General features: G+C 45.2%; 11 non-coding genes across 11 annotated transcripts; all 11 read right to left on the bottom strand.

The window, feature by feature from the left end:
• Positions 1-328: 328 nt before the first annotated feature.
• LOC141216493 (U2 spliceosomal RNA) lies at positions 329-519 on the bottom strand. Its single transcript, XR_012285524.1, has one exon. It is a non-coding gene; the product is annotated as a U2 spliceosomal RNA (small nuclear RNA).
• Positions 520-1,640: 1,121 nt separating this feature from the next.
• Positions 1,641-1,831, bottom strand: LOC141216109 (U2 spliceosomal RNA). The gene has a single exon (XR_012285152.1). It is a non-coding gene; the product is annotated as a U2 spliceosomal RNA (small nuclear RNA).
• Positions 1,832-2,949: 1,118 nt separating this feature from the next.
• Positions 2,950-3,140, bottom strand: LOC141215789 (U2 spliceosomal RNA). The gene has a single exon (XR_012284842.1). It is a non-coding gene; the product is annotated as a U2 spliceosomal RNA (small nuclear RNA).
• A 1,121-nt stretch (positions 3,141-4,261) lies between these two features.
• LOC141216397 (U2 spliceosomal RNA) lies at positions 4,262-4,452 on the bottom strand. The gene has a single exon (XR_012285432.1). It is a non-coding gene; the product is annotated as a U2 spliceosomal RNA (small nuclear RNA).
• A 1,123-nt stretch (positions 4,453-5,575) lies between these two features.
• LOC141216108 (U2 spliceosomal RNA) lies at positions 5,576-5,766 on the bottom strand. The gene has a single exon (XR_012285151.1). It is a non-coding gene; the product is annotated as a U2 spliceosomal RNA (small nuclear RNA).
• Positions 5,767-6,887: 1,121 nt separating this feature from the next.
• On the bottom strand, positions 6,888-7,078 carry LOC141216107 (U2 spliceosomal RNA). The gene has a single exon (XR_012285150.1). It is a non-coding gene; the product is annotated as a U2 spliceosomal RNA (small nuclear RNA).
• Positions 7,079-8,198: 1,120 nt separating this feature from the next.
• LOC141216106 (U2 spliceosomal RNA) lies at positions 8,199-8,389 on the bottom strand. Its single transcript, XR_012285149.1, has one exon. It is a non-coding gene; the product is annotated as a U2 spliceosomal RNA (small nuclear RNA).
• Positions 8,390-9,514: 1,125 nt separating this feature from the next.
• Positions 9,515-9,705, bottom strand: LOC141216104 (U2 spliceosomal RNA). Its single transcript, XR_012285147.1, has one exon. It is a non-coding gene; the product is annotated as a U2 spliceosomal RNA (small nuclear RNA).
• A 1,120-nt stretch (positions 9,706-10,825) lies between these two features.
• On the bottom strand, positions 10,826-11,016 carry LOC141216103 (U2 spliceosomal RNA). Its single transcript, XR_012285146.1, has one exon. It is a non-coding gene; the product is annotated as a U2 spliceosomal RNA (small nuclear RNA).
• Positions 11,017-12,137: 1,121 nt separating this feature from the next.
• On the bottom strand, positions 12,138-12,328 carry LOC141216102 (U2 spliceosomal RNA). Its single transcript, XR_012285145.1, has one exon. It is a non-coding gene; the product is annotated as a U2 spliceosomal RNA (small nuclear RNA).
• A 1,120-nt stretch (positions 12,329-13,448) lies between these two features.
• Positions 13,449-13,639, bottom strand: LOC141216101 (U2 spliceosomal RNA). The gene has a single exon (XR_012285144.1). It is a non-coding gene; the product is annotated as a U2 spliceosomal RNA (small nuclear RNA).
• Positions 13,640-14,338: the final 699 nt, after the last annotated feature.

The raw sequence follows: 14,338 nt of genomic DNA, 5'->3' as shown, positions 1-14,338 counted from the left end.
ATTGTGCAGCTTATCTCACCACCTGTAGTTATTTAGGTGAAAGCTCCAAAATGCTTGCCTAATATGTCTGTTTATCCAAAAGGAAGTATAGAGGGAGAGCTAGATAGATAGCATTGCATTACATTACATTACATGGCAATGCAATGCACAGTTGCTGAAGTTGAACCAAAATGAGCTTGTCATCTGGCTTCTGCAACTTTTAACATGAAAAATCCAATGAGGAGAAGAAAAGCAAAGCCAAAGAGTCCATCCCAAAATCCGACAAACAAGCAAAATGAACAAAAAGCATTGAATTCAATTCTTTCTGATTTTAGAAACTGCATTAAAGAAGGGGTGCACCGCTCCTGGAGATACTGCAATACCAGGTCAATGCGTGGAGTGGACAGAGCAAGCTATTTTTCCATCTCCCTGTTCTAAAAATCCATTTAATATATGGTCCCCAGATAGGGGACGTATCAGATATTAAACTGATAAGAACAGATACTACACTTGATCTTAGCCAAAAGGCCGAGAAGCGATAACCAGAATTGGTTTCCGACTACGGTGCCACCCAAGGATTATGAAAAGTCCATTTGTGGAGATGGCCACCTGGACTCCCGTTAAGAAGACATGCTGTCAACCTCTAGATCCCTCACATGCCTGCACTTTTTGGCTTGCTGCTGCTGCAATCCACGCGTTTTAGATCTGCATAACTCCACCTCTTTTAGCACAGTACCCTCAACCCCCGGCTGTTCCCACCCGCCTCAACACCGTTGGAAGGGAGGAGAACCAATTAAGGCGGGGGGGGGGGTGGAACGAGCAGCTGTCTACCCTTAGCAGGAGGGTTGCTGATTAATTACCTCTCCTGCTGCTGCTGCTGCTGGCTGTCCAGCAGCAGACTGAAGGTGGCTGCTGCTGTGCGCAGGTATATAAAGGCTCAGAGCCTATTATGACACGCGCAGCCAGCGTTCCATTGCCACATTCCGTCTACTGCAGGCGGGATACCTGGATGGCTGAATGTCACTGAGAAGCTCACAGAGACCGCCATAAGCAACAGTTTAAAAGAATGCCACAGACTAATCAACCAAACTTTTTGGGTTGGTTTCTCTTTTATAGTCTGCAGGCATTAAATGAAAGAAGTCAGTGTTCCAGCAGAGGGAGACAACGTTTCAGAAAAGGCATTGTAGCAAACCAAAAAAGAAATGTTAAGCGCAGCAGAGTAACCAGCTCACATACCTGTTAGCTCAGGTGAGTTTAAAAGGCTGCTGTTGATAACAAGGGCATTTGCTAAATAGATGGTGTGTGTGCAACAATATACTGAAAGGTCAATTATATTGTGCAGCTTATCTCACCACCTGTAGTTATTTAGGTGAAAGCTCCAAAATGCTTGCCTAATATGTCTGTTTATCCAAAAGGAAGTATAGAGGGAGAGCTAGATAGATAGCATTGCATTACATTACATTACATGGCAATGCAATGCACAGTTGCTGAAGTTGAACCAAAATGAGCTTGTCATCTGGCTTCTGCAACTTTTAACATGAAAAATCCAATGAGGAGAAGAAAAGCAAAGCCAAAGAGTCCATCCCAAAATCCGACAAACAAGCAAAATGAACAAAAAGCATTGAATTCAATTCTTTCTGATTTTAGAAACTGCATTAAAGAAGGGGTGCACCGGTCCTGGAGATACTGCAATACCAGGTCAATGCGTGGAGTGGACAGAGCAAGCTCTTTTTCCATCTCCCTGTTCTAAAAATCCATTTAATATATGGTCCCCAGATAGGGGACGTATCAGATATTAAACTGATAAGAACAGATACTACACTTGATCTTAGCCAAAAGGCCGAGAAGCGATAACCAGAATTGGTTTCCGACTACGGTGCCACCCAAGGATTCTGAAAAGTCCATTTGTGGAGATGGCCACCTGGACTCCCGTTAAGAAGACATGCTGTCAACCTCTAGATCCCTCACATGCCTGCACTTTTCGGCTTGCTGCTGCTGCAATCCACGCGTTTTAGATCTGCATAACTCCACCTCTTTTAGCACAGTACCCTCAACCCCCGGCTGTTCCCACCCGCCTCAACACCGTTGGAAGGGAGGAGAACCAATTAAGGCGGGGGGGGTGGAACGAGCAGCTGTCTACCCTTAGCAGGAGGGTTGCTGATTAATTACCTCTCCTGCTGCTGCTGCTGCTGGCTGTCCAGCAGCAGACTGAAGGTGGCTGCTGCTGTGCGCAGGTATATAAAGGCTCAGAGCCTATTATGACACGCGCAGCCAGCGTTCCATTGCCACATTCCGTCTACTGCAGGCGGGATACCTGGATGGCTGAATGTCACTGAGAAGCTCACAGAGACCGCCATAAGCAACAGTTTAAAAGAATGCCACAGACTAATCAACCAAACTTTTTGGGTTGGTTTCTCTTTTATAGTCTGCAGGCATTAAATGAAAGAAGTCAGTGTTCCAGCAGAGGGAGACAACGTTTCAGAAAAGGCATTGTAGCAAACCAAAAAAGAAATTTTAAGCGCAGCAGAGTAACCAGCTCACATACCTGTTAGCTCAGGTGAGTTTAAAAGGCTGCTGTTGATAACAAGGGCATTTGCTAAATAGATGGTGTGTGTGCAACAATATACTGAAAGGTCAATTATATTGTGCAGCTTATCTCACCACCTGTAGTTATTTAGGTGAAAGCTCCAAAATGCTTGCCTAATATGTCTGTTTATCCAAAAGGAAGTATAGAGGGAGAGCTAGATAGATAGCATTGCATTACATTACATTACATGGCAATGCAATGCACAGTTGCTGAAGTTGAACCAAAATGAGCTTGTCATCTGGCTTCTGCAACTTTTAACATGAAAAATCCAATGAGGAGAAGAAAAGCAAAGCCAAAGAGTCCATCCCAAAATCCGACAAACAAGCAAAATGAACAAAAAGCATTGAATTCAATTCTTTCTGATTTTAGAAACTGCATTAAAGAAGGGGTGCACTGGTCCTGGAGATACTGCAATACCAGGTCAATGCGTGGAGTGGACAGAGCAAGCTCTTTTTCCATCTCCCTGTTCTAAAAATCCATTTAATATATGGTCCCCAGATAGGGGACGTATCAGATATTAAACTGATAAGAACAGATACTACACTTGATCTTAGCCAAAAGGCCGAGAAGCGATAACCAGAATTGGTTTCCGACTACGGTGCCACCCAAGGATTCTGAAAAGTCCATTTGTGGAGATGGCCACCTGGACTCCCGTTAAGAAGACATGCTGTCAACCTCTAGATCCCTCACATGCCTGCACTTTTCGGCTTGCTGCTGCTGCAATCCACGCGTTTTAGATCTGCATAACTCCACCTCTTTTAGCACAGTACCCTCAACCCCCGGCTGTTCCCACCCGCCTCAACACCGTTGGAAGGGAGGCGAACCAATTAAGGCGGGGGGGGGGGTGGAACGAGCAGCTGTCTACCCTTAGCAGGAGGGTTGCTGATTAATTACCTCTCCTGCTGCTGCTGCTGCTGGCTGTCCAGCAGCAGACTGAAGGTGGCTGCTGCTGTGCGCAGGTATATAATGGCTCAGAGCCTATTATGACACGCGCAGCCAGCGTTCCATTGCCACATTCCGTCTACTGCAGGCGGGATACCTGGATGGCTGAATGTCACTGAGAAGCTCACAGAGACCGCCATAAGCAACAGTTTAAAAGAATGCCACAGACTAATCAACCAAACTTTTTGGGTTGGTTTCTCTTTTATAGTCTGCAGGCATTAAATGAAAGAAGTCAGTGTTCCAGCAGAGGGAGACAACGTTTCAGAAAAGGCATTGTAGCAAACCAAAAAAGAAATTTTAAGCGCAGCAGAGTAACCAGCTCACATACCTGTTAGCTCAGGTGAGTTTAAAAGGCTGCTGTTGATAACAAGGGCATTTGCTAAATAGATGGTGTGTGTGCAACAATATACTGAAAGGTCAATTATATTGTGCAGCTTATCTCACCACCTGTAGTTATTTAGGTGAAAGCTCCAAAATGCTTGCCTAATATGTCTGTTTATCCAAAAGGAAGTATAGAGGGAGAGCTAGATAGATAGCATTGCATTACATTACATTACATGGCAATGCAATGCACAGTTGCTGAAGTTGAACCAAAATGAGCTTGTCATCTGGCTTCTGCAACTTTTAACATGAAAAATCCAATGAGGAGAAGAAAAGCAAAGCCAAAGAGTCCATCCCAAAATCCGACAAACAAGCAAAATGAACAAAAAGCATTGAATTCAATTCTTTCTGATTTTAGAAACTGCATTAAAGAAGGGGTGCACCGGTCCTGGAGATACTGCAATACCAGGTCAATGCGTGGAGTGGACAGAGCAAGCTCTTTTTCCATCCCCCTGTTCTAAAAATCCATTTAATATATGGTCCCCAGATAGGGGACGTATCAGATATTAAACTGATAAGAACAGATACTACACTTGATCTTAGCCAAAAGGCCGAGAAGCGATAACCAGAATTGGTTTCCGACTACGGTGCCACCCAAGGATTCTGAAAAGTCCATTTGTGGAGATGGCCACCTGGACTCCCGTTAAGAAGACATGCTGTCAACCTCTAGATCCCTCACATGCCTGCACTTTTCGGCTTGCTGCTGCTGCAATCCACGCGTTTTAGATCTGCATAACTCCACCTCTTTTAGCACAGTACCCTCAACCCCCGGCTGTTCCCACCCGCCTCAACACCGTTGGAAGGGAGGAGAACCAATTAAGGCGGGGGGGGGGGGGTGGAACGAGCAGCTGTCTACCCTTAGCAGGAGGGTTGCTGATTAATTACCTCTCCTGCTGCTGCTGCTGCTGGCTGTCCAGCAGCAGACTGAAGGTGGCTGCTGCTCTGCGCAGGTATATAAAGGCTCAGAGCCTATTATGACACGCGCAGCCAGCGTTCCATTGCCACATTCCGTCTACTGCAGGCGGGATACCTGGATGGCTGAATGTCACTGAGAAGCTCACAGAGACCGCCATAAGCAACAGTTTAAAAGAATGCCACAGACTAATCAACCAAACTTTTTGGGTTGGTTTCTCTTTTATAGTCTGCAGGCATTAAATGAAAGAAGTCAGTGTTCCAGCAGAGGGAGACAACGTTTCAGAAAAGGCATTGTAGCAAACCAAAAAAGAAATTTTAAGCGCAGCAGAGTAACCAGCTCACATACCTGTTAGCTCAGGTGAGTTTAAAAGGCTGCTGTTGATAACAAGGGCATTTGCTAAATAGATGGTGTGTGTGCAACAATATACTGAAAGGTCAATTATATTGTGCAGCTTATCTCACCACCTGTAGTTATTTAGGTGAAAGCTCCAAAATGCTTGCCTAATATGTCTGTTTATCCAAAAGGAAGTATAGAGGGAGAGCTAGATAGATAGCATTGCATTACTTTACATTACATGGCAATGCAATGCACAGTTGCTGAAGTTGAACCAAAATGAGCTTGTCATCTGGCTTCTGCAACTTTTAACATGAAAAATCCAATGAGGAGAAGAAAAGCAAAGCCAAAGAGTCCATCCCAAAATCCGACAAACAAGCAAAATGAACAAAAAGCATTGAATTCAATTCTTTCTGATTTTAGAAACTGCATTAAAGAAGGGGTGCACCGGTCCTGGAGATACTGCAATACCAGGTCAATGCGTGGAGTGGACAGAGCAAGCTCTTTTTCCATCTCCCTGTTCTAAAAATCCATTTAATATATGGTCCCCAGATAGGGGACGTATCAGATATTAAACTGATAAGAACAGATACTACACTTGATCTTAGCCAAAAGGCCGAGAAGCGATAACCAGAATTGGTTTCCGACTACGGTGCCACCCAAGGATTCTGAAAAGTCCATTTGTGGAGATGGCCACCTGGACTCCCGTTAAGAAGACATGCTGTCAACCTCTAGATCCCTCACATGCCTGCACTTTCCGGCTTGCTGCTGCTGCAATCCACGCGTTTTAGATCTGCATAACTCCACCTCTTTTAGCACAGTACCCTCAACCCCCGGCTGTTCCCACCCGCCTCAACACCGTTGGAAGGGAGGAGAACCAATTAAGGCGGGGGGGGGGGTGGAACGAGCAGCTGTCTACCCTTAGCAGGAGGGTTGCTGATTAATTACCTCTCCTGCTGCTGCTGCTGCTGGCTGTCCAGCAGCAGACTGAAGGTGGCTGCTGCTGTGCGCAGGTATATAAAGACTCAGAGCTTATTATGACACGCGCAGCCAGCGTTCCATTGCCACATTCCGTCTACTGCAGGCGGGATACCTGGATGGCTGAATGTCACTGAGAAGCTCACAGAGACCGCCATAAGCAACAGTTTAAAAGAATGCCACAGACTAATCAACCAAACTTTTTGGGTTGGTTTCTCTTTTATAGTCTGCAGGCATTAAATGAAAGAAGTCAGTGTTCCAGCAGAGGGAGACAACGTTTCAGAAAAGGCATTGTAGCAAACCAAAAAAGAAATTTTAAGCGCAGCAGAGTAACCAGCTCACATACCTGTTAGCTCAGGTGAGTTTAAAAGGCTGCTGTTGATAACAAGGGCATTTGCTAAATAGATGGTGTGTGTGCAACAATATACTGAAAGGTCAATTATATTGTGCAGCTTATCTCACCACCTGTAGTTATTTAGGTGAAAGCTCCAAAATGCTTGCCTAATATGTCTGTTTATCCAAAAGGAAGTATAGAGGGAGAGCTAGATAGATAGCATTGCATTACATTACATTACATGGCAATGCAATGCACAGTTGCTGAAGTTGAACCAAAATGAGCTTGTCATCTGGCTTCTGCAACTTTTAACATGAAAAATCCAATGAGGAGAAGAAAAGCAAAGCCAAAGAGTCCATCCCAAAATCCGACAAACAAGCAAAATGAACAAAAAGCATTGAATTCAATTCTTTCTGATTTTAGAAACTGCATTAAAGAAGGGGTGCACCGGTCCTGGAGATACTGCAATACCAGGTCAATGCGTGGAGTGGACAGAGCAAGCTCTTTTTCCATCTCCCTGTTCTAAAAATCCATTTAATATATGGTCCCCAGATAGGGGACGTATCAGATATTAAACTGATAAGAACAGATACTACACTTGATCTTAGCCAAAAGGCCGAGAAGCGATAACCAGAATTGGTTTCCGACTACGGTGCCACCCAAGGATTCTGAAAAGTCCATTTGTGGAGATGGCCACCTGGACTCCCGTTAAGAAGACATGCTGTCAACCTCTAGATCCCTCACATGCCTGCACTTTCCGGCTTGCTGCTGCTGCAATCCACGCGTTTTAGATCTGCATAACTCCACCTCTTTTAGCACAGTACCCTCAACCCCCGGCTGTTCCCACCCGCCTCAACACCGTTGGAAGGGAGGAGAACCAATTAAGGCGGGGGGGGGGTGGAACGAGCAGCTGTCTACCCTTAGCAGTAGGGTTGCTGATTAATTACCTCTCCTGCTGCTGCTGCTGCTGGCTGTCCAGCAGCAGACTGAAGGTGGCTGCTGCTGTGCGCAGGTATATAAAGGCTCAGAGCCTATTATGACACGCGCAGCCAGCGTTCCATTGCCACATTCCGTCTACTGCAGGCGGGATACCTGGATGGCTGAATGTCACTGAGAAGCTCACAGAGACCGCCATAAGCAACAGTTTAAAAGAATGCCACAGACTAATCAACCAAACTTTTTGGGTTGGTTTCTCTTTTATAGTCTGCAGGCATTAAATGAAAGAAGTCAGTGTTCCAGCAGAGGGAGACAACGTTTCAGAAAAGGCATTGTAGCAAACCAAAAAAGAAATTTTAAGCGCAGCAGAGTAACCAGCTCACATACCTGTTAGCTCAGGTGAGTTTAAAAGGCTGCTGTTGATAACAAGGGCATTTGCTAAATAGATGGTGTGTGTGCAACAATATACTGAAAGGTCAATTATATTGTGCAGCTTATCTCACCACCTGTAGTTATTTAGGTGAAAGCTCCAAAATGCTTGCCTAATATGTCTGTTTATCCAAAAGGAAGTATAGAGGGAGAGCTAGATAGATAGCATTGCATTACATTACATTACATGGCAATGCAATGCACAGTTGCTGAAGTTGAACCAAAATGAGCTTGTCATCTGGCTTCTGCAACTTTTAACATGAAAAATCCAATGAGGAGAAGAAAAGCAAAGCCAAAGAGTCCATCCCAAAATCCGACAAACAAGCAAAATGAACAAAAAGCATTGAATTCAATTCTTTCTGATTTTAGAAACTGCATTAAAGAAGGGGTGCACCGGTCCTGGAGATACTGCAATACCAGGTCAATGCGTGGAGTGGACAGAGCAAGCTCTTTTTCCATCTCCCTGTTCTAAAAATCCATTTAATATATGGTCCCCAGATAGGGGACGTATCAGATATTAAACTGATAAGAACAGATACTACACTTGATCTTAGCCAAAAGGCCGAGAAGCGATAACCAGAATTGGTTTCCGACTACGGTGCCACCCAAGGATTCTGAAAAGTCCATTTGTGGAGATGGCCACCTGGACTCCCGTTAAGAAGACATGCTGTCAACCTCTAGATCCCTCACATGCCTGCACTTTTCGGCTTGCTGCTGCTGCAATCCACGCATTTTAGATCTGCATAACTCCACCTCTTTTAGCACAGTACCCTCAACCCCCGGCTGTTCCCACCCGCCTCAACACCGTTGGAAGGGAGGAGAACCAATTAAGGCGGGGGGGGGGGGGGGTGGAACGAGCAGCTGTCTACCCTTAGCAGGAGGGTTGCTGATTAATTACCTCTCCTGCTGCTGCTGCTGCTGGCTGTCCAGCAGCAGACTGAAGGTGGCTGCTGCTGTGCGCAGGTATATAAAGGCTCAGAGCCTATTATGACACGCGCAGCCAGCGTTCCATTGCCACATTCCGTCTACTGCAGGCGGGATACCTGGATGGCTGAATGTCACTGAGAAGCTCACAGAGACCGCCATAAGCAACAGTTTAAAAGAATGCCACAGACTAATCAACCAAACTTTTTGGGTTGGTTTCTCTTTTATAGTCTGCAGGCATTAAATGAAAGAAGTCAGTGTTCCAGCAGAGGGAGGCAACGTTTCAGAAAAGGCATTGTAGCAAACCAAAAAAGAAATTTTAAGCGCAGCAGAGTAACCAGCTCACATACCTGTTAGCTCAGGTGAGTTTAAAAGGCTGCTGTTGATAACAAGGGCATTTGCTAAATAGATGGTGTGTGTGCAACAATATACTGAAAGGTCAATTATATTGTGCAGCTTATCTCACCACCTGTAGTTATTTAGGTGAAAGCTCCAAAATGCTTGCCTAATATGTCTGTTAATCCAAAAGGAAGTATAGAGGGAGAGCTAGATAGATAGCATTGCATTACATTACATTACATGGCAATGCAATGCACAGTTGCTGAAGTTGAACCAAAATGAGCTTGTCATCTGGCTTCTGCAACTTTTAACATGAAAAATCCAATGAGGAGAAGAAAAGCAAAGCCAAAGAGTCCATCCCAAAATCCGACAAACAAGCAAAATGAACAAAAAGCATTGAATTCAATTCTTTCTGATTTTAGAAACTGCATTAAAGAAGGGGTGCACCGGTCCTGGAGATACTGCAATACCAGGTCAATGCGTGGAGTGGACAGAGCAAGCTCTTTTTCCATCTCCCTGTTCTAAAAATCCATTTAATATATGGTCCCCAGATAGGGGACGTATCAGATATTAAACTGATAAGAACAGATACTACACTTGATCTTAGCCAAAAGGCCGAGAAGCGATAACCAGAATTGGTTTCCGACTACGGTGCCACCCAAGGATTCTGAAAAGTCCATTTGTGGAGATGGCCACCTGGACTCCCGTTAAGAAGACATGCTGTCAACCTCTAGATCCCTCACATGCCTGCACTTTTCGGCTTGCTGCTGCTGCAATCCACGCGTTTTAGATCTGCATAACTCCACCTCTTTTAGCACAGTACCCTCAACCCCCGGCTGTTCCCACCCGCCTCAACACCGTTGGAAGGGAGGAGAACCAATTAAGGCGGGGGGGGGGTGGAACGAGCAGCTGTCTACCCTTAGCAGGAGGGTTGCTGATTAATTACCTCTCCTGCTGCTGCTGCTGCTGGCTGTCCAGCAGCAGACTGAAGGTGGCTGCTGCTGTGCGCAGGTATATAAAGGCTCAGAGCCTATTATGACACGCGCAGCCAGCGTTCCATTGCCACATTCCGTCTACTGCAGGCGGGATACCTGGATGGCTGAATGTCACTGAGAAGCTCACAGAGACCGCCATAAGCAACAGTTTAAAAGAATGCCACAGACTAATCAACCAAACTTTTTGGGTTGGTTTCTCTTTTATAGTCTGCAGGCATTAAATGAAAGAAGTCAGTGTTCCAGCAGAGGGAGACAACGTTTCAGATTAGGCATTGTAGCAAACCAAAAAAGAAATTTTAAGCGCAGCAGAGTAACCAGCTCACATACCTGTTAGCTCAGGTGAGTTTAAAAGGCTGCTGTTGATAACAAGGGCATTTGCTAAATAGATGGTGTGTGTGCAACAATATACTGAAAGGTCAATTATATTGTGCAGCTTATCTCACCACCTGTAGTTATTTAGGTGAAAGCTCCAAAATGCTTGCCTAATATGTCTGTTTATCCAAAAGGAAGTATAGAGGGAGAGCTAGATAGATAGCATTGCATTACATTACATTACATGGCAATGCAATGCACAGTTGCTGAAGTTGAACCAAAATGAGCTTGTCATCTGGCTTCTGCAACTTTTAACATGAAAAATCCAATGAGGAGAAGAAAAGCAAAGCCAAAGAGTCCATCCCAAAATCCGACAAACAAGCAAAATGAACAAAAAGCATTGAATTCAATTCTTTCTGATTTTAGAAACTGCATTAAAGAAGGGGTGCACCGGTCCTGGAGATACTGCAATACCAGGTCAATGCGTGGAGTGGACAGAGCAAGCTCTTTTTCCATCTCCCTGTTCTAAAAATCCATTTAATATATGGTCCCCAGATAGGGGACGTATCAGATATTAAACTGATAAGAACAGATACTACACTTGATCTTAGCCAAAAGGCCGAGAAGCGATAACCAGAATTGGTTTCCGACTACGGTGCCACCCAAGGATTCTGAAAAGTCCATTTGTGGAGATGGCCACCTGGACTCCCGTTAAGAAGACATGCTGTCAACCTCTAGATCCCTCACATGCCTGCACTTTTCGTCTTGCTGCTGCTGCAATCCACGCGTTTTAGATCTGCATAACTCCACCTCTTTTAGCACAGTACCCTCAACCCCCGGCTGTTCCCACCCGCCTCAACACCGTTGGAAGGGAGGAGAACCAATTAAGGCGGGGGGGGGGGTGGAACGAGCAGCTGTCTACCCTTAGCAGGAGGGTTGCTGATTAATTACCTCTCCTGCTGCTGCTGCTGCTGGCTGTCCAGCAGCAGACTGAAGGTGGCTGCTGCTGTGCGCAGGTATATAAAGGCTCAGAGCCTATTATGACACGCGCAGCCAGCGTTCCATTGCCACATTCCGTCTACTGCAGGCGGGATACCTGGATGGCTGAATGTCACTGAGAAGCTCACAGAGACCGCCATAAGCAACAGTTTAAAAGAATGCCATAGACTAATCAACCAAACTTTTTGGGTTGGTTTCTCTTTTATAGTCTGCAGGCATTAAATGAAAGAAGTCAGTGTTCCAGCAGAGGGAGACAACGTTTCAGAAAAGGCATTGTAGCAAACCAAAAAAGAAATTTTAAGCGCAGCAGAGTAACCAGCTCACATACCTGTTAGCTCAGGTGAGTTTAAAAGGCTGCTGTTGATAACAAGGGCATTTGCTAAATAGATGGTGTGTGTGCAACAATATACTGAAAGGTCAATTATATTGTGCAGCTTATCTCACCACCTGTAGTTATTTAGGTGAAAGCTCCAAAATGCTTGCCTAATATGTCTGTTTATCCAAAAGGAAGTATAGAGGGAGAGCTAGATAGATAGCATTGCATTACATTACATTACATGGCAATGCAATGCACAGTTGCTGAAGTTGAACCAAAATGAGCTTGTCATCTGGCTTCTGCAACTTTTAACATGAAAAATCCAATGAGGAGAAGAAAAGCAAAGCCAAAGAGTCCATCCCAAAATCCGACAAACAAGCAAAATGAACAAAAAGCATTGAATTCAATTCTTTCTGATTTTAGAAACTGCATTAAAGAAGGGGTGCACCGGTCCTGGAGATACTGCAATACCAGGTCAATGCGTGGAGTGGACAGAGCAAGCTCTTTTTCCATCTCCCTGTTCTAAAAATCCATTTAATATATGGTCCCCAGATAGGGGACGTATCAGATATTAAACTGATAAGAACAGATACTACACTTGATCTTAGCCAAAAGGCCGAGAAGCGATAACCAGAATTGGTTTCCGACTACGGTGCCACCCAAGGATTCTGAAAAGTCCATTTGTGGAGATGGCCACCTGGACTCCCGTTAAGAAGACATGCTGTCAACCTCTAGATCCCTCACATGCCTGCACTTTTCGGCTTGCTGCTGCTGCAATCCACGCGTTTTAGATCTGCATAACTCCACCTCTTTTAGCACAGTACCCTCAACCCCCGGCTGTTCCCACCCGCCTCAACACCGTTGGAAGGGAGGAGAACCAATTAAGGCGGGGGGGGGGTGGAACGAGCAGCTGTCTACCCTTAGCAGGAGGGTTGCTGATTAATTACCTCTCCTGCTGCTGCTGCTGCTGGCTGTCCAGCAGCAGACTGAAGGTGGCTGCTGCTGTGCGCAGGTATATAAAGGCTCAGAGCCTATTATGACACGCGCAGCCAGCGTTCCATTGCCACATTCCGTCTACTGCAGGCGGGATACCTGGATGGCTGAATGTCACTGAGAAGCTCACAGAGACCGCCATAAGCAACAGTTTAAAAGAATGCCACAGACTAATCAACCAAACTTTTTGGGTTGGTTTCTCTTTTATAGTCTGCAGGCATTAAATGAAAGAAGTCAGTGTTCCAGCAGAGGGAGACAACGTTTCAGAAAAGGCATTGTAGCAAACCAAAAAAGAAATTTTAAGCGCAGCAGAGTAACCAGCTCACATACCTGTTAGCTCAGGTGAGTTTAAAAGGCTGCTGTTGATAACAAGGGCATTTGCTAAATAGATGGTGTGTGTGCAACAATATACTGAAAGGTCAATTATATTGTGCAGCTTATCTCACCACCTGTAGTTATTTAGGTGAAAGCTCCAAAATGCTTGCCTAATATGTCTGTTTATCCAAAAGGAAGTATAGAGGGAGAGCTAGATAGATAGCATTGCATTACATTACATTACATGGCAATGCAATGCACAGTTGCTGAAGTTGAACCAAAATGAGCTTGTCATCTGGCTTCTGCAACTTTTAACATGAAAAATCCAATGAGGAGAAGAAAAGCAAAGCCAAAGAGTCCATCCCAAAATCCGACAAACAAGCAAAATGAACAAAAAGCATTGAATTCAATTCTTTCTGATTTTAGAAACTGCATAAAAGAAGGGGTGCACCGGTCCTGGAGATACTGCAATACCAGGTCAATGCGTGGAGTGGACAGAGCAAGCTCTTTTTCCATCTCCCTGTTCTAAAAATCCATTTAATATATGGTCCCCAGATAGGGGACGTATCAGATATTAAACTGATAAGAACAGATACTACACTTGATCTTAGCCAAAAGGCCGAGAAGCGATAACCAGAATTGGTTTCCGACTACGGTGCCACCCAAGGATTCTGAAAAGTCCATTTGTGGAGATGGCCACCTGGACTCCCGTTAAGAAGACATGCTGTCAACCTCTAGATCCCTCACATGCCTGCACTTTTCGGCTTGCTGCTGCTGCAATCCACGCGTTTTAGATCTGCATAACTCCACCTCTTTTAGCACAGTACCCTCAACCCCCGGCTGTTCCCACCCGCCTCAACACCGTTGGAAGGGAGGAGAACCAATTAAGGCGGGGGGGGGGGGTGGAACGAGCAGCTGTCTACCCTTAGCAGGAGGGTTGCTGATTAATTACCTCTCCTGCTGCTGCTGCTGCTGGCTGTCCAGCAGCAGACTGAAGGTGGCTGCTGCTGTGCGCAGGTATATAAAGGCTCAGAGCCTATTATGACACGCGCAGCCAGCGTTCCATTGCCACATTCCGTCTACTGCAGGCGGGATACCTGGATGGCTGAATGTCACTGAGAAGCTCACAGAGACCGCCATAAGCAACAGTTTAAAAGAATGCCACAGACTAATCAACCAAACTTTTTGGGTTGGTTTCTCTTTTATAGTCTGCAGGCATTAAATGAAAGAAGTCAGTGTTCCAGCAGAGGGAGACAACGTTTCAGAAAAGGCATTGTAGCAAACCAAAAAAGAAATTTTAAGCGCAGCAGAGTAACCAGCTCACATACCT

This window comes from Phyllobates terribilis, unplaced genomic scaffold (assembly GCF_046119375.1).
Source record: "Phyllobates terribilis strain yellow unplaced genomic scaffold, ASM4611937v1 Scaffold_236__1_contigs__length_3049075, whole genome shotgun sequence".
Classification (NCBI taxonomy): Eukaryota; Metazoa; Chordata; class Amphibia; order Anura; family Dendrobatidae; genus Phyllobates; species Phyllobates terribilis.
This window is presented reverse-complemented; position numbering and strand designations above follow the sequence as displayed.